Source organism: Nesoenas mayeri (assembly GCF_963082525.1).
Source record: "Nesoenas mayeri genome assembly, chromosome: 2".
Classification (NCBI taxonomy): domain Eukaryota; kingdom Metazoa; phylum Chordata; class Aves; order Columbiformes; family Columbidae; genus Nesoenas; species Nesoenas mayeri.
Window position 1 is genome coordinate 52,115,908 of NC_137543.1, and position 26,667 is coordinate 52,142,574.

Here is a 26,667-nt window from a genome sequence, read left to right on the forward strand (position 1 = left end):
GGACTTGTGAGGAGTTCAAGATGTGTGACACAAACCACTATCACATTTTCAAATGCTATCTTACAAGCGAGACATTAATCTGGTGTCTGTTAAGTAGGTACACAAATATTTGATTACTTGACAGAAGTTCACAATGTATTGGGAGTGATCAGTCATATGAAAATAAAAGGTGAGTAAATTTTAATGAAAGTTGGTTTGGTTTGGTTTGTTGGGTTTTTAACTGAAAAACACAAACAAACGAGCAAAAACCCAAACAAAAAACAACCAACCAAAAGAAACAAACAAAAAAACCCTTTTCCCCGGAAATCACACTTGGAAAGAAGTTTGTTTACTCCACACCAGATACTTTCAGGTTGTCCAGATTTTAGCACTATTGCCTAAAGTGAGAAATAAACTCATTCCAGAGGCAATAAATAAAAAACTGAAGTGGGGAGCTGCTGCTGTCTAACCCAGAAGCAAGAAGAAGATCATTCCAGTGCTGTTGAGGAGTTGTTCCCGTATCTTCTGGAACTGAGGGTAAGCACTGAACTCCAGGGCTGAGCACCAAAGGATGCAGAAGGTGAACCTGAGAGACACCACTTGCAGTGCAAGCCTATAAACCTTCCTGTGAATGCAGCAGGATTGAGCCTTTGACCCAAATTATGGGCTTCTTATTGCACAGAATCATATAAATCAATATATATATCAGGGCTGGCTGGTGGAGACTGTGGAAAGAAGCCAGGTTTGAAGTGTATGGAGAAAGGATGGAGGAACTATTATTGACCATCTTGTTTGCTCAGATTTTTCACTTTTTTACACTGTCAGTGTGTACTGAAATCTTCTGTCTTCTCCTATTTGCAACTGTGTGGATGGAGCCATGGTAGCTGGGGAGATCCCCAAACAAAGGAAGGAAAACAACCTCTTCAGCTCAGGTCCCTGACATTGACAGTCGTGACATTACTTAAGAGCTCAAGATGGCAGAAGAGTTTTCTAGATGTTACAAATGATGCACCAGTCTGTGACTTTTCTCTTTACTTACTGTACTTAAACTGTTATTCCACAAGGTTTGGCCTAAACCGATGCACAAGTATTGTGTGTTTTCCCTGACAGGGGGTCAAGTCAAAGGAGACTCACATGTCACAACCGGTACTTACGGGTACACCTTTAAATAACCAAGCTGTTGTCATTAACAGTATCAGGCTGCTGTTATTATTAACAGCAGAAAACTATTCCCATGGTACTTATTCCCTCGCATAGTTCACAGGCAAACTCCCACTCTCACTCACGGCTGCCCAGCTGGAGCAGCAGCTCAGGGGCCAGATGCAGCTGTCGACTCAGAAGCAGAGGGACAGAAAATCCCCTCAAGGGGTCCCTTGCTTCATCAGGCGTATCTATAATCCTATAGTCTTTCTCAGAATAGAGCACATTAAATCCTTCTTGGATGTAGTCGGAATTGTGCAAGCCTTTGTTCATGGTAATATGTGCTGGCGGCCTTGTGCAGCTCTGGCCAGTTTGCAGTGTCCTGAGTTTATCAACTTCGATGAATCCAACAGGACAACTAGTCTCTAGAGCTTGTGAGCTCTTGGGAGGTTTTCACACACTATGGCTCAGCATGTATTTTTGTCTCTTTGACCTGCTATTTTTGGTAACTCTTTCTCTATCCACACCCTATACCTGCAGAGCTCAGTTACACAAATTCACAAAGAGGTTTTTATGGCACAAAGCTTTCATTTCAGACATGTACAAAGCTTATGATCATAAGATTGCATAGCAAGTCATAGCAAGCACTCTCAAACTACACCTTGTTGAATTATTTTTACTGATAAATTACTATTTCCACATAAAGTACAGAAGCCAACAGATGTAAGTAATGAATAAATAAAACGCAGCCTGGAAGATTGCATCCATACTGAAGGTGAAAACATTTCATTTTATATTATTTTACATTCATTACAGAGGTCACCTACCATGTTTAGTTTGGGCCTATCATGGTGATATTACTACCTGCATACAAGGAAGGATGGGCAGGAGAGCAGAAAGAGCAGACAGTGAAGAAGAGAAAAAGGGAGGAAGGAAAATTCTTTGAGATTTTCTGGCCCTTCTTGAGTTCAAGTCATTGTATTATTCCTTGTTTGTAGAACAAACAATGGGCCTTTTCTGCCCCAGAAAAGAAAAATCTAAGCCTCTAAACTCCCAAGCACTAAATCTACCTAGACAAGAAAAGCTAGCCTTCTTTCAGAACTTTCTAGGGCAATGTACTGACCTTGGCAAAGCAGCAACATCATGCTTTTGAAGCCACAACTATCCTTGAGCCTTCTCTTCTAGCTTAGGCATTCCATGAAATCTAAGTTTTGAGCTGGGAATGGGGCAAAGTCCTAGGCTTCTTGAGATTTTCTTGAAGATAGTGTCTCAGTAATATGTTTTAAACTAATCTCTTAAAAATGCATCCTGGAACACCAGCTTCCCTCTACAACATTTCAGATTCCTGTGGTCACGACCACAGATTGTGACTGTATTGCTGACAAAAAAGAAGCAGAAAAAAGATAGCTGTCCTTTTTCATCCACATCTCTGAAGTAACAAACTGACACTGAAGAGCTCCTCCATATGCATAGCTTTCTATACACAAAATGCCTTACTTCTAGCTGTCCTTGGATAATAATGTACTGGTGAAAAGTTAGATATAAGATGTATATTTTGTCTAACAGTCAAACAAGTGATATACTGCTTTTCCTGTCATGCCAGGTTCAGAGGAACAATGACAGACTCAAAAGAAACAATTTTTTCCACTACCTTTTAGCTGAGACAAATTTGATTTCATGGCTCTGTAAATTATGCAAGAGACAAGATACTGACCTGCCCCCGCTGTAGCCTTTGATGAAACCAGTACATTTTTAGATGCTTTCACTGGAGTTTGGCAGCACCCTCTGCAAGAGATGTACTCTGCTCACAGTTCTTCATCTAACTGCAATACAGACTCATTAACATCAACAGTTTGGAGGGCTGCTGTTCTCCATTTTGGCTTAAATCACTTTATGAACAGGTTATGAGGAAAGCTTGAATTATTTTCTTCTTATCTTTCCCTAGGTAATAACAAAGTGCATATAGGCTTGTTGGAAGCAGAAGTTCTCCCAGGGGTCTCCTTAGGACCCAGCACCTTTCTAACAGAAGCACAGCAGCAATGAAAAGTATAAATGACATAGCCAGCACAAATTCAGTATTTAGAAAGGGTCTTAACTAGCTACATCTGTGGACAAGGGGTCCCAGTGATTTTTCTGGTGTGGCAACTCCAGCTACGATCAGGCATCCATTTCTTTTGCACTTAGTTTAACCTGTAGTAAAGAAAAAATGGAAGGTTTTGTGATGTTCTTTCCCAAACTTGACCTCTCATCCTGGGGTCTCATAGATATATCTGGGAAAAAATAGCCACAAGTGAACACCAGTCATCACAGTTATGCTGTGGGAAGGATGGACATTTCTGGGAAGAGCTAATACAGCATTCTCATCTCCTTATTTTGTCACTAACTTAACTGCATTGGAAATGGTCTGTGTTTTGGCTAGCAGGAACTGAGTGTTTACATCATGCAGAGCTACCAGAAGCAGCTCTGTCCAGGCTGGTGTGTCTAGACAGCCCTGTGTCATGCTGGTGGATCAGCTCAGGACACACAAGTGTTACAACTGCTTCAGCCTGGCACTGTGCCTGAGGCAATTAATCGTGCTTTGTAGCAGGACTAATTAGTCTGGGGGAAGTTCAGGGCTGACCATTACTGTCAATACCAAAGCTAGCTTATTCAAAACTTTCATAGATGTCTCTATATGGTGCAGTGCTGTGCAGCAGGAACACACCTACAGTAAAGTGTACGGCAAGTCCTTAAGGCATGAGTCTCTGGGCCTGATTCTTTTTTCATTAAGGTCTTGAAATAAAGCAGCCTTAGTGTAGGCATGAATGTAATTGTCTTTGGAAAAGGAAGGAAGCTAACAGCCAGGATGGTGAGAAGGAGCCTTGAGGCTGTGCCTAAGGCCCTGGGATCTTTGGATGTGACATTTACAGAGCTGATCTCAGCTGAAGGTTTGGGGCAATATAGAGGTAGTGAACGGCTAAACAGAAAATTGGTTGTGCATTTCTCGTATTAGTTTATCATCCAGATGAACAATCTGACCCAGCTGACTGTCCAGCCACAGGGTTGTTCATACCACCATAGGGGAATGAACACGTCAGGGAGCAGGCAAGGAGGCATAGCTGCCCTTTGGAGGCAGCCTGCAGTGAGACTGAGCAACTTGATTTACAGTCACCGTGATGTGCAAGGGGTGGAAACAAACAAAAGTGAACAAACTGGGGTGAACAACTTTATTTATAAGCCTCCTACATACTGAAAAGCAAGCAGTTCTTTCTGTTAGAAATCACCATCTCACCATTTAACAGCGACACTTAGGACTTTTCTGCTTCCTGATCTGACTTTTATTTTCCTGTGAGTAAATTTTGATATGTTTATTTCAAACAGTGACCCTAAACTCTTTTCCACAGAGACTTCCATGGCATTTAAGTGGAGAAATACAGAAGAATTCTTGTAGCGTTTCATTTTCTTCTTTTTGAAGGAAAAGGAAAAAGGAAAAAGGAAAAAGGAAAAAGGAAAAGGAAAAAGGAAAAAGGAAAAGGAAAAGGAAAAGGAAAAGGAAAAGGAAAAGGAAAAGGAAAAGGAAAAGGAAAAGGAAAAGGAGAAGGAAAAGAATCAAGGAGGGCCACTGCATGTTATCTGAAAATAATGGACTCAGCTAATCCTGCTGAGGTAAATGAAAGCTGATTGCTAAAGAGAGCTGCCGTGTCATAATAAAGTTGAATGAACCTGGGTTTTAAGTCTGTAATTATTTTGAGGTAAACCAAGAAAATTTTATTTGGAATATAGAAGCTGCAAAGTGAGTCTATATAGAAATAAATGGTATCTCTTCTCTTTTATGAATCAAGCTTTAACTCATTTCTGGAAAAGCAGTTGCTTAAAGGTGGCAGAGACACATGAAATTTGCCAGATGCTAAAGAGTTGTCATCACATCATTATATTATTTTCATGCAGATAAGTTTATGCCAAAATCAGTGTTCCAAGAAATAGGGTGAGGAAAATAAACACGGCATGTGCGCTGCAGATAATACTTTCCAGTGGAGCTCTATCAATGTTTCTAGAGCCCTCATAAACACTGTATGGGTCACTATTCACAGCGGTGAGCTTAATTATGTTTTTTCTTACCCTTTATGTAAATTTTAGAAGATTTCTAGAGGTTTTTTTTTTTTAATTTTGTTTAAAAACACTGGAGAAGGACCACAGCCAAACCAGTAAGCCATAGATGTAAACCACATGCTTCTAATGGCATTAACCTCTGCCAGGTGCCGGGGAGGTCCACACAGTCGAGGCTAAGTTGGTTGGGAGCAACAATATCAGAATAACTCGAACAGCTGGTATTTTCCTATCTTCCCTGGCACTACAAGGAAATATCCATTTTCTCTTGCCACCTGGAAATTCTACTTCAGAAGTAAATCTCTCAGTTGCAGCAGGGACATATGACATTGACAGACACCCTCCCACCTTTCTGTGGTGCATCATCGTTATGGCCTTCTGTGTCTTTTATGAAGTTGTACTTTGTAACAATGTGTTTTGTCCTGTTGTGAATGAGGATTTGGTATTTTGATGGTAATTCTGATTCAAAAATCTTTCACATGATAGCCTGAGGTGCAGGAAAAGCAGACTCACTCTTCATTTGTCCATTCAGGTCCTGCATTCACATAAAATGCAGTCAAAGATAACAACGTAATTCTTTTCTTCTTTCTTCATTCTTGTTTATTCACCGAGCTCCTGTGTTACTGTGTAGTTTCACAAGCTCTTGAAGAAGAATCACAAGCAAGGAGTTCAACAATTCTGACATCAAAATCCATGTCACAGCTGTGTCTGTCCTGCAAATGCTTATAAAATCACCTCTGCTACCCTACCAGTCCTGCTGTTCTGCTGGGATCCCCATGGACTTCCAGAACTGGCACCACAGAAAAAAATTAACCAGGCTTCCTCATCTTTAACTGTTAAACGTTTGAAAGTGTCAGTGCAGGACACACTAAGATCCAGAGCCTCTTCCAAGTAAATACTATAGGTGAGATCACATTGTTGGGGGGGCTGGAGAAGAGTGGGGAGAGAAGTTTATTCCTGTAAAATGATGTTGTTGCTTGCCACTCGTCCTTAGGGGCAGAGAACGACCTTGCCCCTTTCAGTTACTAGCAGAAGTGAAGCCCATATTGAACTTTACTCTCTACAAGGATTTGGAGGGAACTCCAAGGTTACCCTTTTCCCAAGCCCTTTGGAAGTCCAAGTCCAAGTCCATTGGAAGTGCCTTAATCTGCCTGTATGAATGTAGACTACCATGGTTGTCCTCAAACACTTAGACTGTATTGCTGCCTTCTCCAGGAATGATGGCCTAGATGGTCTTTCACTATGGGAAGGAGAGGCAGGAATGTCACTACTTCTCACAAAACTACATCTGTAATGTTCTTACAAATGCTCTTCCTTGGCAGCTCAGGGATGATGTGCACTTCTTGCACCTTTAGAACTCCAGAACTTCTAAAAAGTAGTACCAGGATATTAAATTGCAGAGAGTGAGTTGCAGTGGCAAGTGTGACCCATGAGGACATTTGCTTCTATGCACATGAATTCTCTCATGGCACAAAGGAAGATTTATCTGTCATCCGAGTAGTTGCAGGGTGACTGCTGGAAGATTTAGAAGGCTTGGATTTTGCAGCATGAACAGGCTGGGTGTCAGTAAACCAGTATTAATTGTGTTGTTCACTTGTCATGCTTTGATTATTTGTAAAATAAAAAGAGAAGTATTATAGTCAGCGAACTAGAACAGTGCAGAATGATGCTGGTTTTGTAACAGCAGTCTTAGTGGTAATTAGAGAAAAACATGTTGTTGTTGCATGACTAAGGCAAGCCATTAAGAGCACACTGTGATTGCAGTATTGTCAGAGAGTGTGCTGCTTTGTGTCAGTTCATGAGTAAACTGCACTTGGCTTCAGTATGCATTTTAAATGAGTTGCTAATGTCCTTTTTGAATCTTAGGAAAATAGTTTGATTTGGAAGGTATGTGCCTTTTTTGCAAGAAAAAGTAAAAAATAATGATTTTTCATAAGATAGATTGGCACTGAGTAGTCATAAGGAGCAGCAAAAACTTGAGTTTGCAAGTCTTATCAACTGTTTTCTACTAAAGAGGTAATGTAACATAGTATATAAATATCTTGGCATAGAATGAGGTAAACAGCATAGAAATATCCACATAGCAAGACAGTTTGCTCCTGAACTACTTCTAGCATGTTTACTTTTTTTCTGGCAATACAAATATCTGGTGTTCTTTCCAATGCAGATATTGGTACTTCTGTTTCTTTCAAGCACTTGTTCCTTCACCTCACCAGTTTCTCAGCTTTGGGGAGCTGGGAAGACCTGAACTCCACTTATCCTCTTCATCAGCTCTTTAACAGTTACGAAGGAAATGCCTGTCAAATGCTGAGGACACTACTAAAATGACTAAAGAAGCATTATTAGATTTAAAGGATTACAAAAAAAAGTTATAGAGCCCTTAATATATTTAAAGATTCATCATAACCCTGGCATGGATTCATAAGGCCAGATCTGCATTTCAAATGACACTCAGGGAAAATCATCATCTCCCAGCATGGTGGGGTGTTGAGGGCATTTATCCAAAGTTTGTTCCCATGGTGACTGTTTCAGTGGAGGGAAAGACAAATGAATCTTCAGGTAGTACCAAAATAAGCCATTCAGCAACATCTGCTAAATTTTATATAGGAACCAGCAATTTTAGCTCAAATAATATTTCTGAAGGGCCTGGATACATAGGTAAAACAACTGTGTGGAGAGGATTCTATTTGCCTGTAAGCCCGTGTGTGGTTGCCTTCTCCACAACAGCAACGAAGGTGGTAGGGAAAGATGTCCTTCCCTTACCAGGGGAAACAAAGACATCTTTCCCCAATAGGATATATCTCCTAGAGTTGCCAAGTAAGTGTTGTATATGAAGACTGTGTCTTGCACCATAAGGGTTATTCTCATGTCAATCTTGCTGTCTACAAATGGGAAAACATGTAATCACTAAGGACTTCTGCAAAAGCAGCTCAGAGAGATTACTTCATCTTCCTAAGGACTTTGCTTAAGACAATTTTGTTTATTTTTCTTTTGAAATTAAAAAAAAAAAAATTCTCTGAATGACCACGCAGTCCTTGTTTGTAAAGTTCATTATAAGTGTTCTGTGAATTTAATTCAAATGTTTTGTGACCTCCTTCAGTGGAGGTCTCTTTCTACTCACATTGTATTGGTTCATTCCTCTGCACTTACTGGCTTGTCAAGAACATGTCTTAGGTATGTTTACATTGTTTAAACTCACTCTTATTTCATATGACTTCCAGAGAGCACTTTAAACGTAACTAATGCAGCATCTACGTGAGAGTTGTATTCGTGCAAAATGGGTGGCAGAACACTCCAGCCTTTGAGCACCATGCTAATCTGGGTGGTACTCACTCAAAATTATACCTATCTAGACAAAAAAATTATGCAAATGCATGCAAGGATGTGTGAACCTAGGTCAGACTTACAGCTTGTGTGTAGACTGGCTGAGATGTAAGCGGTTATGGAGACAGGTTTTTTTAGTAAACTGCAAGACCTCTCATGCTTTTTCAGTGGCAAACATAACATGACTGCAAGTATGCTTCAGTCCTAAAATCAGACTTCTAGAAAAAACAAAATCGCTGGTCTGCAAATATTATGTTCTTGTCCATCTCTGTGCTCTAGTAGGTTGAACAGTTTCTATGTGTTCTCCATGCAACCATTTTGTAACCATTTTGAAAAATCAGGCAAATCAGAAACAAATAATACACTAATTTGCCAGTGATTAAAACTGCTGGCATGGAATGAAGGTATTATCGAGATCCAACCATAATGATTTTGTAAGCATATTATCTATGCTGGACAGCTGAATTCACATAGTAAGCATGACTTTATCCATCATTTCAATTTCTTGCTTATGGGGATGATCTGCCACAAAAAAAAATTATTCTTAAATCGGCATTATTCTTGTATTGCATTTTAAATCCCCTAATCAATATTCAGCCTTTGCCCTTTTTTTCCCCTGCTTTTTTTTCCTTTAGGAGAAAACCGTCTGTTTAAGCCCATTATAAATTTAACATTGTATCATGGTTGCAAATCTGATTCAGATCAATGGCTTGTAGGTTACAAACCCTAATGATCTAATCTGTTGTTAAATATTCATGAAGGAAGCTTGGAGAATATGCACTCCCCTCCTTTCTAATGGATATAAAAGAGCCAACTGCATTTTACTGATTGATCATGTGCCTTTTCTTATTACAGAAGATTATTGCAAAAGCCTCTACATTGTGAAACTTTCATTCCAATCTGCAGCATTTATTCACCATTAAAGAAAATAGCAACATCATTCCTTTTATGTATATATGTCACAAGTATATTAATGCTAAACATATCTATTCTTTATGGCAGCTTTTCAGATTGAGTCCTCCGTGGGATACAAGCCATAGCAGACATAAGGATCCACAGAAATAAATCTCTACCAGACATGAACTCTGAAGCTCATGATGATTTCCGGGTAAAGGATCAAGGACAGCATATACATAGAGAAATAATGCCCATCCCAACTGCGACAAAATGCTATGGGAAATATACATACCTATAAGAAGCTTCAGGTATTTGTTAATCTGAGTTAGGATTTTGTTAAGGAAAGGGTATATACTAAGATATGCATTTTGCCCACATCAAAAACATGTCCTTTCAAATTTTAAGCTGAAAGAAAATATTTACCAATACGAAGAAACTCAGATAATCCTAACAAGTTACCCTTTTCATGAAACACTGTTTGGAATATCTACACCCCTGTAATGCCAGGAGGCTTCTGATTCTCTGCAAACACTGAGAAATGGAATTAAGTGAATAGTCATTGTCTGCCTTATTTTCCTATACAAATATTTTACTTTTTTTTTTAGTTATCACTCTTTAAGCATCAGTCTGGGGAACGAAACATCAAAAGCTGCAAAATTTACAAACTATTAAAATATCTTCTTGCCATTTCCAAACAAACTGCATGATAATTACATTTTAGAGGCTTAGGCTGACTCAGCACTTATAATGTGCCTGATCCAGAAGTTGCTATGCAAGCAATGATCTCCACTGAGATCAATGAAAGTATTGCCTGTGCACATCCTCCGAGATCAGGACTCATCTGTGACTCAGAGTCATTCTCACTCCCCACTTTCTTCCTTTACCTCAGAAGATCCTGAATTTGTTCCAGCCATAATGTGATTAGTTTTAATCTATTTTGGAACATGCAGCCAAAATGTAACAACTCTCCATGTACAGTGCTGTGCTGTCCTGACTAAAAAAAGGTTTACTACAGAGACTTCCCTATTTTTGTGCTTTTGTACTTATTTCGTAAGACCAAACAACACAAAAAGCTCAATCCTGAATTCCAGCCAAAGGATAGTTTCTAATAAGGTGATAAAAGAGTGTGTCCTTTGATTTTCTGCAACCCACCAGGCAGCTGAATTGTGACTCCTGCAGAAAACAGAGCAGGCATCTGGAGTGTTCTGCAGAGTATACTGTGACCTCCTTGCCCCTTTTGTTTTGCAAGTGTCAGGCAGTTTAGGTTTATGAAGTGCAGCTGAGGAGATTTCACAGGAAGGAATTCGTCTCAGTATACGCAGGTAGAGGTTTTGCTCTGGTGGTGAACAAGAAGCTGTTGTTTTATAATCTAATAACATTGATATGCAATGATTTTATGAAAAATGAATGCAATCTAGTCAGGAAAGTGACGTTACTTCATCAGAAGTTATTAGACTTTCCTGCAAAAGTATGGACTAGCTAAATAGGGGATAACCAGAAAAAAAAAAAAAAATAGGCTAACCCTTTCACTTTGGGAATAACACAAATGTCATTGAAATAAACAGGCAGCGAAATGCACTTGCATCAGAGCTACCTGCTTCCAAGCTGTGACACAGATGTTTTGCCACCACAGAGAACAGTGCTGGTGTCACTAAACAGCTCAGAAGTGACTCGCACTCCTGGAGGGGAGGGAAGGTTTTAGAAGTCCTACACAGCTGACAGACCTTTTCCTTGACACCAAGCAAGGCAGAAATAACTGGTGAGTAGGAGACTGCCACTTGCATCACAGCTGCTGTGCAAGTGCTTTAGGACACTGGGAACATGCAGGGTCACCATATGGAAGACAGACATATGCTCTAGAGCCTAGACATAATTACAGACAATTTATTGCATCCTTTCTTCTTAAAGGCTTTTGCTCCAAATAAATTACACTTTGTCTGTAGCAGGCTGTTTGTTCACATAGTGTCTTTGAACATCCCTGCTACCTCATATCTCCTGCTCATTTAAAAACGCCGAGGCTTGTTTCAGCTGGTGTGAATGGACTTATATGGACCTAAGTGAAGGCTAGGAAGCCTATCTGAAAAAACAGGTAGGTTTGGAGGCTGCCAGCCCTCCTTGGGGTCCATGCTCCTGGGGACACCATGCTACCTTTGACTGCAGTACAGACACATTACCCATTAGCCTCTCTGTTCAGACTGAACATCACTCCAGGCACTTAACTCTCTAAGCCCCAGGAGCAGCCCCAAGACCAGTTTGAAAGTGCAGGGATAGCTGGCATTGTCAGTGCCCTGGCTTAGTTAGCCTTGCTGTGGAAGAGGTTAATCTGATGGAGACCATTAGAGGTGTTATAGAACCTTTTTTGGGTCAATTTGTTATGGCATTCTTAGCCAGGCACAAGTTTAGCCAGGATACATGCAACTTAAAACTAGAAACCAGTTATCCATCGGTTACTTCACACAAAAGACAGGTACGATTCACCAAGCTATTGAGCTAAACTTTAGTGTCGTCACTGTCCCTGACAAGGCACAAGAGTCTCTGCCAGGCAGGCAGGAGGAGAAAGGGGAGTCACCATAAGTTCCAGGGACAGATCCTCAGCATTGCTGAGCTGCCATCTTCACCAGCTCCATTGATGCAGATGGTATCAATGACTTGACCTGACATGATTCCCTCTTTTTTTTTCTCTTTGGGATTTCATACCTTTTCCTAACAATGTTTTCCCTTTGAATCCTTGAGTTACTAATGATCCAGTCCTGAAAACCTAATTTTTACCTTCTTTTTCTCTGTACAGACTTTCTCACACTCTTTCTGGGTGCCCTTTCTCAGCAGTCGGGGTGAAGGTTACACACTTGTGCCATGTCATACCTGGATACTGGACACGTGGTCATTAGGTAGCTCAAGCCTTTGGGCAGGTCAAGATTTTTACAGCAGGTGCTGAAGTCCTGAAGGCAGATGTGCACCACTGATATCAGAAAAGTGATGATAGCAACACTCCTGTGGTTTTGGCAAGAACATTTACTCATGCACACAGCTCTTCATTCTGCACTATCTGGGCAGGGATCTCTGTTTCTGCATCACTGGCAATCTATTAATACCTTAACCACTCCTTGCAATGAATTACATGGCTGCTGAGTGGGAGCCCACATCCAAGTTAGCATTCCTGCTAAGGTGTCATTTTCAAGGTGTTCTTGCCTTTGGGCTTCCAGTGTACAGCTGAATCTCAGAGATAATGAGGAAGTGAGGAAAGCAGAGCAGAAAGTTCGTGGTCACAGCACTCATTGCTGAACATCCTGGGCTTTTTATAATGTCACTACTATTTTACTAGATATTTGATTTTATTATAATTGCTTTTGTGACAGAAGTTTCTGATGTCACTGCATTTTCATTTCAAGAAGAGTCAAATCAGCCTTCAGTGCTGTCAAACAGGTAAAAATAGCATAAAGGTTTTGTGTGAGCCTTTTCCACAACTGTTAGCACCGGACAGTCTTCCCTAAACTTCCCAAGAACTGAAGAATATTTAAGAAGTTATGTATCAATTTTCATTTAATCTCCTCCTTCAACTTGCCCAAGTCATCACTGAGATGAGCAAAACTGTCAAATAAAGGGCCTGTTTCATGACTTCTGCTGCTCTATTTTTAGCTAAAAAAGAACCATTCAGTAAAATAAGCAGTTAAAACCATGATAGTGAGTCATAAATAGGCTGAGGAGTTGTCAAACAATTTACTTGAAGAAAAAGGCACATTTGCTGATACTTTGAATATGTGAAATGTTCAAAGGTTTAATATATGAGTAGAAAATCCCAAATAGCAATGTTGGGTTGCACAGACACAGGTCTTGCCTGTACTTGTGCACAGACAAGAGTATGTCATTATATATTTTATAGTATATTGCTAAATCCTACAGATTTAATCATGCCAGTGCAGATGAAGTGGTAAAATATCTCCAGTCATTTTCAGTATGGATACAGCTGTTCCAATCTGAATCTGCCTGCGTCAATAACAGTTATTCCCACCTAGACACAAGGAATAAGCTACTTCAGAACATCTGGTTTCTGTTTCTCACTTGAAAAAAATCGCTTTTAATAAGCAGGCATACATAGTTATGTGTGAAATGGGCCCAAAATCCCAAATTTTTCTAATTCACCTCTTCCAAGGTGATAGTGTCCTTTGTCCAGCACAAATCAGAAATATTTTGGGTTATCATATTATATTAAACAGAGAACCAAAGTCATAGAGTATTTAAATGGTTAAATTCTTATATTAATCAGAGCCCTGGAAAAACATCCCAGATAAAGTATAAATTTAATTGCATGACTAAATTACAAATTCTATTGGGCACTAAAAAGTTTAAAAAAAAAAAAAAAACAAAACACCTCCAGACGAAGTAATACAATTCTAACAATAGCAATTGTTATGTGAAGATCATCTCAAATTTGTAAAAAATAATCAGTTTTTAAAGCTACAGTTATTGCTTGCAGGCAATTTTCTTCTTTACTATGTTAAGATAGCTGTTTTAAGAGTCACAGTATAGAAGACAATATTGAACAGTCAGAACCATGATAAAACCAAAAGGTTCAGTTAAGCTTCCTTGGCCTGCCAGATTGGAATCACTGAAAAACCCCATTGCTGTAGGCAAAGGTATGTGAGGAGTCTGCAGCATCACATCTGGCCACAGATGCTCCCATGCCCCAAGAACTCCTTCAGTCCCATTGACATCTGGGTTAATGGAAAGGAGTCTTGGTTTGGTTTTGATTTAAGGCTTTCTTTGGACCTGTGAGATTTCTCAGCTCTCTCACGTGTTCTTCAGAAGAAAAATACATATTTTGTCTCAAAAGAACATTTTTATGAAAAGTTCTACAACTGATATAAATATATACCCGTAGGGCCCTATTGAAGACTGTAAGAAATCCATTGGTTTACATAAGCTAATAAAATGCCTTCAATATGAGAAATGTCTTATAATAAGCAAAAAAAAAAAAAAAAAGGAATAAGCTTAATAGTATGGCTATAACATACTAAAATATCTCCTTGCATAGCTTTCCTTAAATCTGATGGAAGCTACGATGACTGGAAAAAGCTATAAGCTGTAAGTTAAAATGTGAAGGCAGATTTGATTCAGCAGTGGTAATGCCATAGTCCAGCTGGTTTCTGTAAGATACTGTTGGGCATCAGGCATGAGTATCTGTTTTTCATAAGTGGATTATGTGAGTTACTGGCTGAGAAACAAATGTAAATCTGTATTTGTGCTAAGATTGTTTAACTGCCTACTTTAAAATTTATCTCTAGGCTTGGAGTCATCCAGTCAGGTGAAGCAAACAACAGAAAAACATTTAAGTAACCAACAAGCAGTAAATGAGGAATACTGAGTAGACAAAGCAGTAATACCTCTCCAAACTTAATGAACAATATAAAAGCTGAAAATAACTGAGATAAATCTGTGTGTTGGGGTTTTTTTTAATAATTTAAAATAAGAACCTGATTTACAAAATATTGAAATGTAGGCATATACAGCTAATGAAAACAAAAGATAATTCTGCATATAAAGTGTGCACTGCAATATCTGAGGCCTAATCTATTTATTAAGGTTAGCATCATTTTTAGTGACTGCATCAATATTAAAGCAATGGCTGTGAAATTCATAGAAAGTTAAACATTGAAATAATTGCCAGTGAGATGGCCTGATGGGAAAAAGAGTATCTAAAATGGCTGAAGCATCTAGAGTGGAGTTAAAGCAGCCTTTACACAGACTCTCAAGATATTTTGATTAACAGTCTCAAGTGAGTAAAACTATAATAACTAACTGACTTTGATAAGTTTGTTTCTTTTGATCCCATTGCCTTGGTTCGACGCAGGTACCAGTCACATAATTAGAAGCCTTGTTCCACTAAGAAACCAGTGTCAAGTGACACTGGGCTCATTTATCATATTGGAGTCAATAGGCCATGCAGGTTTTTTAATCATCTTTATCCTCATAAGAGTTAAGGCACAACACAGTAACTGGTGTTTGATGTTCAGCATACTTGAGGTTTGCAAAGGCATTTTTAAATATAGCCCAAATGGGGATATGTGTTTCAAAATCCATATATTTAAAACACATTTCCAAACAATAATAAGAAGTTGAGGTTTTATTGCAGCAGAGCAATTGCTAAATTGCTAAAACTTTCAACTGAACTTACGTGCAGGTTTGTATACATATCTGCCATAGGGAATAAGTATGTAGGAACTCAAAGATCAGTTTCTTTCTAAAAAAAAGACATAATTCACTTTTCTTCATTATTTTTTAGGTGTTTAGGGTCAGTAGTTCAACTAATTACATTTCTTTTTTCAGTCACTATTTGAGAATGACTGTAGGAGAGAAAAGGAAAGCTTTTTGGATAAAATTACATTGAAATTTCATCTGCACAGTTATCTGGTAGATTGTTAAATGAACAATCCATCTTCTGTCTTTCAGTGATGTGAAGGATGTAACACATTTCTGAATATTGGAAAGTAGCTCTGGGAAGGTCTCCTGTTATTTTATCTTATATGCACATGGCTTCATCCCACTGGCATGGAGGCAACGTCAGAACTTCTGTGGAGCTGTAATAGTGCAGGATGAGAGCCTAGAATTATGAATCTTCAGGAAATCACGGATTTATGATACATATGGTTAATCCCAGCAACTTGCCAGTAGGTTTTGTTCTTAGGAAATAACAAACATAGCAAAAATGTTTCTGAATTGACTATGAAAGAATATAAGGAATAAAAGACAGTTTGCCTTTCATATAAGGTTACACAGATTATTTGCTGTTTCTATCTCATTACATTTCCAAAACACAATCAAGAGTAAAGCAGCAGAAAAGTTAAGTGCTCAGTGGATCACTAGGGATTTCATAGGATATTCTAGGTTATTTTAGCTTATATGTTTTACTAATTTTACTTTACGAGATTGTTAAAGACTCCCCTAATTCTTCATGTATTAGCCTGAAAGAAAGCATAACATCATTTTAGACCTTTCTTAGAGACAATAACGAACGTCACAGTGTAGATGAAACAAGAATCTAATAACATTTAAATTAATTTCTGTCCTCTTTGTCACAGTGATGAATTCTCTTTCTGTTTTCAAATATAGCATTGATGTCATTGAGTTTAGACTTCAGACACTCCCTATTTTTCCTAAGTATAGTGAACAGCAAGGTAACTATGAATTTCATAACCCAGCAGCTGTTGATGAACACACAAGAAATCTAGCTTGCTACATTTCATAAAGATTTGGAGATAAAGTCAAGGAAAGTTGTAACCAGACAGGCTGAGAAGCAACAAGAAAAGATGCTACAGATATGCTGAGGTCCTCTACTTTGCTGTCAATCAATACAAGAAGAAACACTGATTTCAAAATATTAAAATTTTGAAACTCAAACAATTCCCAAAACATATAAGACTACTAAAAATGATCATAACTGACAGACTCCAATAATGTAGTCATGTCTTTGTGCAGTTTTTTGATTCTCAAGAAAAAAGAATCTATAAAATAAAAATAGAAGTTTTATTATGCAGGTAAAACCGTAGTGTTAATAATTAAATAACATGCAACAAATTCTTAACAGGAGGCTATCTCAGCTTATCATTTTAAGACTGGATTTTTTCTAGAGAAAGATAAAGCAAAACTGAACAGGAACAGGGGAAAAAAGCCATAAGAAGGCCCAAAGCACAGCAGAATAAAATAGAAGTCTCAAAGAAGATTGAGTCTGTCTGGTTCTTTTAAAAACTTGAGTGAGCTGAGACTGAGCATAATTGTAGTTCAGCAAAATGAATGATCCCCTCAAAAGCACATGCCTATTGTCAGAGCAAAAATACTTAATTTAGGTTCTAGCTCTCATAGCTTTGTAGAAGAGAGGAAATAAGAAGGAAAAATAATCAAGTTCAAAAATAATAAATTGCTATTGCTGACACAGAAAGACTAATTAGAAGTGAAGGTCCTTAAGTAGAACCTGAGGATAGAAGGTATTTCAAAAAATATAAAAAAAATCACAAAGGGTCCAGGTGATCATTAGATCTGAAACATAGCACATTAGAAAACATTAGGTGTGGGGGTTTTTTTAATCACAGATAAAAGAAGAACCTACTCATCTATCCTGAATCTCACTCTATAGAAAACTAGGAGAGCAAAAGGTCTTAGACTGAAAGACCTGCAGTCTTTGATAAAATAACAATGATTTCAGCTACAGCTAGCTCATAGCTCTGGTTTCTGGGGTGTGCTTATGCCTTAGACTCAGTGGGGAGGACAGTAGTGAGTTAGATATTCACAGATGTACAAGATTCTTCTGCATTTCCAATATACCTGCAAATTTCCCCTAACTTCTGACCTCAAGTCAGCCTATTCTTTTTTAAATTAATGCAGATTTCCTTTCCTTTCTCTTAAATTTACATAATTATTAAAAACTTTGTCATTAGCTTGGCAAATTCCTTGTAATGTAATGTAATGTAATGTGAGGTAATGTGATGTAAAGTAATGTAATGTGTATGTTATGTTATGTTATGTCTGTTATATATCATGTCATGTGTACCAAACTAGAATTTTCTGTCTCTTCCTCTAAATTCTTTATTTTAGGGGAACATATCGAATTTTTATCAGGTCTCAAGTTACTGACTTGGAATTAGCAACACACAATCTTTTTTTTAAGACAGTATTTAGATTTATTTGGTTAACAACTGACACATTTTATCATACAAATTTTGAAAGCGAAGACCATTATTTAAAACACAAGGTTATAGATAAAAGTAGAGTTTTTTCTCAGTAAAACCTAGTAAACACTATAAGTGATTTCACTGAACAGTCCTCCCACTAGAAATGAATGAGATCTGACCCGTATCAGCTACCTGTCATCAGTCATTTGCTTTTGTTTTGTTTCTGAAGCAACACCGTCTTGAGAAAATGCTTCAGACACAGTATTTTCCCATTTTGTACCCTTAAGGTCACAGGAAACTTTTCTTGCTTGGATCATCTGCCCCTACCTGGCTCAGGCTAATATTAGGACTTCAAGTATACGTAGCATTCCCATGCACAGATATTTCAGCAAATTACAGAGAGTATAAAACCAGAAATGTTTTACAAGAAGTCTGAGCCTAATCTCCTCTGGTCCCTCGAGGCTATCTGCTCTGATGATCTCCCCATGCCTGTGTGCGTCTGTGCCCTTGTGACTGAAATTTATGGTCCACCAAGAGGAGGCTGATTGGCATCTCACTAGTAAATAACAATCACTTTTAGTACTCGAGGTGGATACAATCAAGAGCCTTTTAAATGGGCAACAACATACAGATAGGTAATACAACCTGGTAGGCCACAAGTAGAACTTGAGAAAACTTTGGCTAGATGGAGTCAAAACCACCAGGCAATCAGAAACAGACAGGTGGAACATGGGAGACTAGAAGATTGGAAACAGCTATGTCCATAAGCAAATTTAAAATTACATGGGTCCACTCAGTGTGTAATATTTACATCAAGGATCACTTGGGTTGTAGGAAAACAGGCAGGTGGCAACATATTGCAATGTAGGAGAACTAGACATCATAAAACCAAGCAAGGAGTTGAGGAAACCCACTATAGTCATCTCGGCCTCCATTTCAAAACAGAGAGCTAGCAGTGGAGGACCGTAGCCTGATGTTTCTATCACAAGCAGAATGTCAGTCCAAGTTTCCCCTTCTATGCTCAGAGGCACAGTTGATAACTAAAGGTAGTGTTTGGATGGAGGCTATTCCTCTTAAAACTGTAGCATCAAAGGTCAACCTACTGCAATTTGATTCCAAACCAGTCATTTAGCAGTTTGCACAGAAAGCCCCAAGCAGAAGGAATAACTACCTGAATAGCACTTTAAACCTCAGTGCGTGGAAACTGTGGGGGAATATCCTTACTTTTTTAGAGTGTAACGTTATGCTCCACTCTGCAAGACTTAAGTCTTGTGTTTTCAGGAAACCTTATGATCTAGGACAACATTATACTGTATGTTTTATCACAACAATAGTGTTTTTTCAGTCAATTTGAAGAGAAAACCACCATGCAAGACTGACCCTACAAACAGCTGTGTTTAGTACTGCACAGCATCTTGGACATTTTTGACACCTTTGCATGTCTCGCTCAGCTAGTACAGACTTCTACTTTTTCTCTTCTGCTTTTATTTGGAATGCAAGCATGATCAATACCATTTAATCGCACATACCATACATACAATTGCTAACAAACAGATCCAGAGATGATTTCCTGGATAGCAGCTTCCTAAATGGCGCATTGCCTCTCTGAGGCTTTAAAAACTAAAACTGAATTTCAGTGCATATGAATCTACCCACAACTCCCACTCTAAAAGGAAATAAGAAAAATCCCTCCAGCTGTCACTTAACCTTCTACAACTGTGTCATTCACTCACTACACTCACTTTGCATGAGAGAAACCTTACTTTCAACAAGCAATAACGTTTTTGATACAAAAGTAGATATTCAGCCCATGACCTGAACCTACATGACATTTTTAGCTTTCATGGCACAGCTTACTTCGTCATTTAAACGGTTTACAATCTAATTCAAGACTTCTCACAGGTCTTTCCTGCAGAATTCAGAATTCTCCTCAGGTGATGGGAGCAGGGCTTACACAGAACCAGGTACCGCCATGGCCTTAGGATGACAGTGCTTGTCCCACAACATATTGCAGTAGGCTGCAAACTATGTGAGATGATACAGAAAAGAAAAAATACAGGCAGGAAAGTGAAGAATCCTACATGCACCAAGGGACAGCTAGTGCCAGCTCCACTACTTGCCCTCTCCAGAAGGTGTATCCCTCAGCTTTGTCCAAGACCCCGCTTCCACTTGATCAACTCTGTGACAACTTCCATGAGTGAAAACAATCTTCCCCATCTAAACATGGACCCATTTCAAGCAGTCAGAGACAGACAAATCAAGCTGTAAATTTGCCATTGTAATTTCTAAGCATCTATTAGTAATGTAATAAGATAAAAGTTTGATCCATGGGCAGAATTTTAACTGTAATGCGTTAAAAATTAATTTCACTGTTAACACTTTTTAAAAGAACATCACCATAGTACACTGCTGCATATCGAGGTAAACATTTTGAAAATACAAAATATTCCTTTTAAGCAGTGAATCAGCACTTGCTGAGGAAGACTGGGAAAAAAAAAAAGCTGACTTTTGCTTTTTCTTTTTTCCCCCTGGTTGTCTTCATTTGATTCACTGGGCAATTGTCAAACACAATCACATGGGATGAAGATAGAGATAAAAGCTGAAATCCTGAAATATATTTTGGCAGCACTGTTTTCTAGTTTACATATGGACTCACACAACAGCCTATTAACTAATGCCTGAAGAAACTTTTTAAGTGCTGCAGTCAGCTGAGAATAAATATTCTTCCTCTGAATGTATAAGCACACAATGCAGTTAGAGCCAACAGTGGCAAAAGATCCATTTGCCAAACACATTCAAACAACCCCAAAACAAAACGGGATCCAGACAACTGGGTAATTTCCAGTTATGCCTTCAAGAAGTATTTGTGAAGGAATAGCTTCATTTGCAGCTGATATATCCATAAATCTAATCTGTTTGTTTTGTAAGAAAGAGGAGAGATTTTCCACATTGCTACAAACTGTGTGTTTCCTAACTGGAAAAAACAATAGAAAATAGAAAATGGTGAGGAAAGATGCTTTCACAGGTTTAAAAAATCTCTCATGAGGAAAACCTGCTCTTTCAGACCAAAATATCTGGAAGGACATTTTCTCATGGACCTGTCATCTAGTCAGCTTTGTCTTTAATCTCCAAATTGATTGCACAAGTGTTTAACTGAGAGTAGCAATGTACTTTACTTATGTAAGCAACTGAATATAAGTTCATGTAGTGTTCGTCTTCTTACCTGCAGTGACCCATAAAGACTGCCACCTCACTGGAAACAGCTTCTCACTAGGAAAGCCAGGTCGTAAGCTCAGTTCAGCCCAAAGTCATCCCGTCAGAGAGGCCAGCAATTAGGCATGATGCTGTAGATGCATTCAGGAAAGTCCTAATGTGTGTAAAATAGTAACCAGACAGAAGATAGATACCTATTCTCTGGTGTCTCCCAAACAATATTATGATCAGTTAAGTTGAGATGAAGAAATAAAACTCTGAGAATATGCCACTCTTGGAAAATGACTGCTTGTTTCAGGAGGCTTAAAGGCTTCAAGAGGTGTTTAGGCAGGCACATTATGCTGTTCTTATCCTGAACCATCCTGGAGATATTCAAGGTTCCTTGGGACTTCATGGTAAACAGATGGTCAAATTCTCTTCTTTACACCGTGTTGAAGGGAAATTCTCAGCAATAATGATTAGAGATATGCAGATATCATTTAAAGTGAATTTGGCCCACATGCCATAACACAATAAGGCATTTCAGGAGTGCAGGAAAGACAAAAGAGCAACTGGCATGGCAGATATTTTTTTCTGCTCTGTTAGCAAAGCATAAGCAGCAGCTGTTCCAACAATATTCACTTCTTTGCTCCCAGCAAGTGTTTCCCAGCAGTGGGAGTAGCAGTAGTTCTGTGACTCAGGACTTCACAGCCACCAGCCTTGGGAGAAATCTTGCTTAAGTAATTTCAATGCCAGGCTTGATTTACAATTCTTGTCACAGTGCTTCTCTTTTTAGTAAATATCTCCCAGATACAACTTTTTCTTTTTTTTCTTTTTTTTCTTTTTTTCAGTGAATAAGAAGGAGAAGAGAAAGATCCTACTGTCTTGAATTTGACAGTTTATCCTTTGGATTGTTAAGGTGCCTACCAGCAATTTTTTATTCAGAGTGGAGATAATTCAAGGAAATTCCATGGTTGACCAGTAATTAAGGTTGGAATCAAAGATGGCAGAACATATGCCATTTGCAGAAGTGAACCTTCCAGGAACTCATTATCCATTCAAGGGGAATGTTTATGGAAATATTGACATTTTGAATCTCTCTGCCAGTATAAGTGACATCTCAACTTGTTGCAGATGGTCCTTTGGTCTTGTTCCACTTCGGAGAGCTCCTTCAAGGTCACCTTTATGGCTTATTTGATAGTTTCTATCCTTGTTGCTGTCATTGTGCCATGCAAAACAGAGTTAGGAGCAGAAAAAACATTTCACTAGCACGTCGAGAAACCAAGAGCATCCTTTATGTAGCCATTTCTAGCTGGCACGAATAGAGTGGACAAATTCTGACCTGTGCAAATACAAAGGTAGTTTACAAGGCACATTTGTGCCTTGTTTCTTAACATTGCTTTGTATTCCCACTAGCTTCACCCTGAGAGTAAGAAGACGACTAGAATAGTACAGCAATGTGATCCTGGATGTCATCAGTGACCCTGGTTTATGCACCTAAGTTTAGAACTCACACCTTCTCTGTATGAGAGAGAGTTTTGTACAACAAAACAGGTTATTGTCTTGATGTTGACAGCAGCATAGACTACCGTGTTATGTAGGGTATATAAGGGCTTACTCACTCTGTCCCTCATCATGTTATACATTAGTTCTCTCATTACAAACAGCTAAACCTTCAGGAATATTTGGGGTATGTGTTTATGGCAGTGTTAGCTCAAACTCATATTGGGACTTTGTCTGTCCACTCCTTCTACTAGCTCATTAGGAAAATCATTTCCTCAAGATGACTCCCAAATCTTGCCTGGCTGTTGCAGGACCCTGGAGCTCCCTGTGGACCAGGAGATTTGGTGAGTCCCCTAGGGCAGGGCCTGACAGCTGGAGCCCATCCCACAATCCCAACCAGGAGCAGGGCATCTGGGAAACACTAGAAGCAAAAACAGCTCCAGGCACTGGACACCAGGCACCTCCTTCAGAATGGAGGTGGGCCAAGGCTGGGCCAGGACATGGGCCTGCAGGTTCTGCTCAACAAGGACCACAGCCAGATGTTGTGACACGGTGGGAGCTGTATTGTTGAGGACCAAATAGCAGAGACTCATATGGAAGAAACTCCTATGGGCCCTGATGGTGCCCCCCCTGCAGTGTCTCAGGAAGCTTCTCTCCACATCACCAATGGGATGGTGGCTGTCCTCACTCCCACAACCACCAAGCTACCCTGAGCTCCAGTACTCAGATCTCTGAGGGTATCGGTGGGATGCTGTCCAGGCTCTTGGAGTATTTTGGAGGTTCCTCATAATGAAAAGCATCCAGAGCATCAGCTCTGGCTTCTCAGGAGATATGTGGAGAAAACTCTTAGTCTCAGACAGATCAAGTGATGGAGAAAGATCAGCAAGCTTTTGCTGGAAACCCTGCAAAGGACAGTTACCATTTTCACAGCTGTCCGAGCTAACCCAGCTGGCTGCCTGAATCATGGTAGGAAGGACTCTGACCACCACAGCCTTCAGCAGGGTTTGGAGTGCATGGAGGTAGGACAGGAAGGCACTGAGGTCCTCAGCCACCATAGCTCCTTGCAGCATGGGCATCCACCTGCAACCACATTTACTATGCACAATATACTTAAATCCTCAGAGGAAAAAAGTCACCTCCTTGTATCCAAGCCAAGTGATCTAACCTTGAAGCAGATCACAGTGTACATCACCAGCATCATGGTGATGTCCAGTGCATTGATACTACCACTCGGTTTTTTTGCAATGAGTCATTCATTTGGGTTGATTTATTTTTTGAGTGTTAAAACTGTAGTAGATAAAAGAATGGGTTTTTCAACTCTGTGCATAACTCAATCTTTACACGTTTAAAAAGACTGAATCCTCTTTGAAAATATATCAGCAAATAGTCATCTACATAGCTTCACTGATTTTATTTTCTGAAGATCTGGTCCCTTTTATTTCATTTATGAAATAAGAAGTATCATGAGGCTCCAGGTGTCTTGCAAATTTGCCAAATGGTTGTGAAGCTCACAGAACTTTAAACTCCTCTGGATTTACTAACTTATTAATGTTTGTTTCAGATGTGGAGAAAAATCATTGCTATTTTGTTTGGCTTATGAAAGCCTAGTTTTCTTCAATATTGAAAAAAAAAAAAAAAAAAAAAAAAGAGTGGAAAATATCCAGAGAGTGAATTGTTGTTTGAGATTTTAATATAAACTGGATTAGTTATGGGACTAATAGATGTAAGTATTTTGTGCTGCACTGAATTTTAAGTAGGTGATTCTATGTCCTCTGAGAATTATTCTGAAAATACAGAATTATTAGTTAAGATTTATGTCGAGGTTGGAGAGGTTTGGGGTTAAAATGCATTTAGAGATTGATTATGCCAGCCATCACTGCTTCAAAACTTTAATCTTGATGGTAGTGTAAGCGAGACTTATTACACTGTCTTTCACTGTTTCCACTGCTTTGTGCTTTTGTTGAATTCCACTTTTACCCAGTAGAACTTCAGCAGGAACTAACATAGTCTTTTAGAAATGGTAAATTTTAGAATCCCAGAGATTTTTTTGAATTAATCAGAAACACAGGAATTAAAGGTAACTTGGTTCATCTGTAGTCAGAATATATTTTTAAACATAGAATATAATGAGATATAAAGCTTGGTCGAGTATGAATACATTGATAATTGCTCATGCTTTAAGGAAAACTTCACCTGAACTTGGTTTGGTGAAGCAGTCTGGTGTGTGGGAGAGAAGTAAGGTGTAGAAAAATTCAGCTTCTCCTAACTTCAGCTGTGAACTTCCTTCACGGAACACCGAAGGCTGAAGCACTCCTTCAACCCTGTGGCTTTGTATACTCCAAGCTATATTGCTTCTAACTGCATGCGCTTTCAAGGTGATACTTGTGCCGTGTGACATCCTGAGCCTGTTCCTGGAGGTCCAGTAGCTTCCTTTGCATAACAGCTCACCGTGGCTCTGTCCCATTCAAACCTGCTGCTGCCGTGGAGACGGGGTTTGAAAATGTGCCTTGACACATCTGTGAGTCACTGCTGCAGATGCTAGGGCTGCAGGGCTAGAATCTGCTTTGTAGTCAAAACTGCAGTTCTGGACAGATATGCAAGATTTGCAGACAGTTTGTCAGTGGTTAAACAAAAAAAAAGAATCCTGACAGTAAAGTACCACCTCCACCATTAGCTGAGAACAGCTGCTACCATTGTCGTGCTCACACCATACTTGGAGCTGCACAGTCTGCTGAGACAAAACCAACAACATTTATGGAACACAAGCAGAGAAGTCCGGATTTCTAGCCAACATTCAAGGGTACTCGGCATGCAAGTACCATAGCCAAAGCATCGTAGAGTTCCTTGCTGCATTATAGCTTTTAAACTTCTTGGTGAAGGAAAGGTGACTTGTCCTGAACTGTCACATGAAACTCCCTTCTCAAGGTAAACTGACAACTAGTATTCTGATGAGAAGTGTACACACACACACACAGAAGCTATTTGAAATAAACAGTCTTACTCCTGTAAGAACTACTCAGCATGAGCAAGAGTGGTAAAACTTGGTTATACACACTATATTCCTTAAAGACCCCTGAATGTATGTTTATTTTATCCCTCAAGGAGAGGGCAGAACATTCAAGTGCTCTACAGTTTGCATTCTGTATCCTCCATTGTAATGCATTTTGGCTCTTCCACCTGTATTAGTTCATATTTAAGCAGAAGTTCTACAACTTAAGACAGAAAAAAATGGAAGAGGGGCATGTATTTTCTGTTGCCGAAGCAGTCCAAGCTAACATCCTCAGCTGTCTCTATTGGGGAATGCTCTGGATCATGTGCTTCACCGTATGCATGCATTCAGTTCCCTGTGCAATTAATATGCCCACATGCACAGATGATCCAAGGTTAATGTAAAGTAAAAATGGGATGTATGACACAAAATTTTCTTGTAAGAAAATGAAAAGACAGACCAGGATTGTTTTGGTGGCATTTTACTGTGATAAAAGAAGCACACTGCTGAGACCATGAAGAACACAAATAAGAGTTCAAAGTGCTCGCAAGCACAGTTAAGCCCATGGTTTAGATACTAGCATTATCAGTTATGAAATAGTCATGAGTTGGAAGAGAATCAGCTTTCAGAGGAGTTCAATAAGAGTATACCTTGAAATACCGTATGCAGTCTATTTATTTAAGCCAAGCAGCAGTGTGAAGTGAATTAAAGTATCTACCTTTTAAATCCCTAAATAGGACAACAGTGAGCATGCTAAAGTAAAAGCAAGGTTCAAGATAAGCTTGAGCCCACAATGAGGAATGGCTGAAAGTGCTCTAAATCTGATAAAGAAAGCCAAAACCCATCCACAGCACAACCCAGCAAGAAGTGTGAAGGGCAACAAGAAAGGCTGCT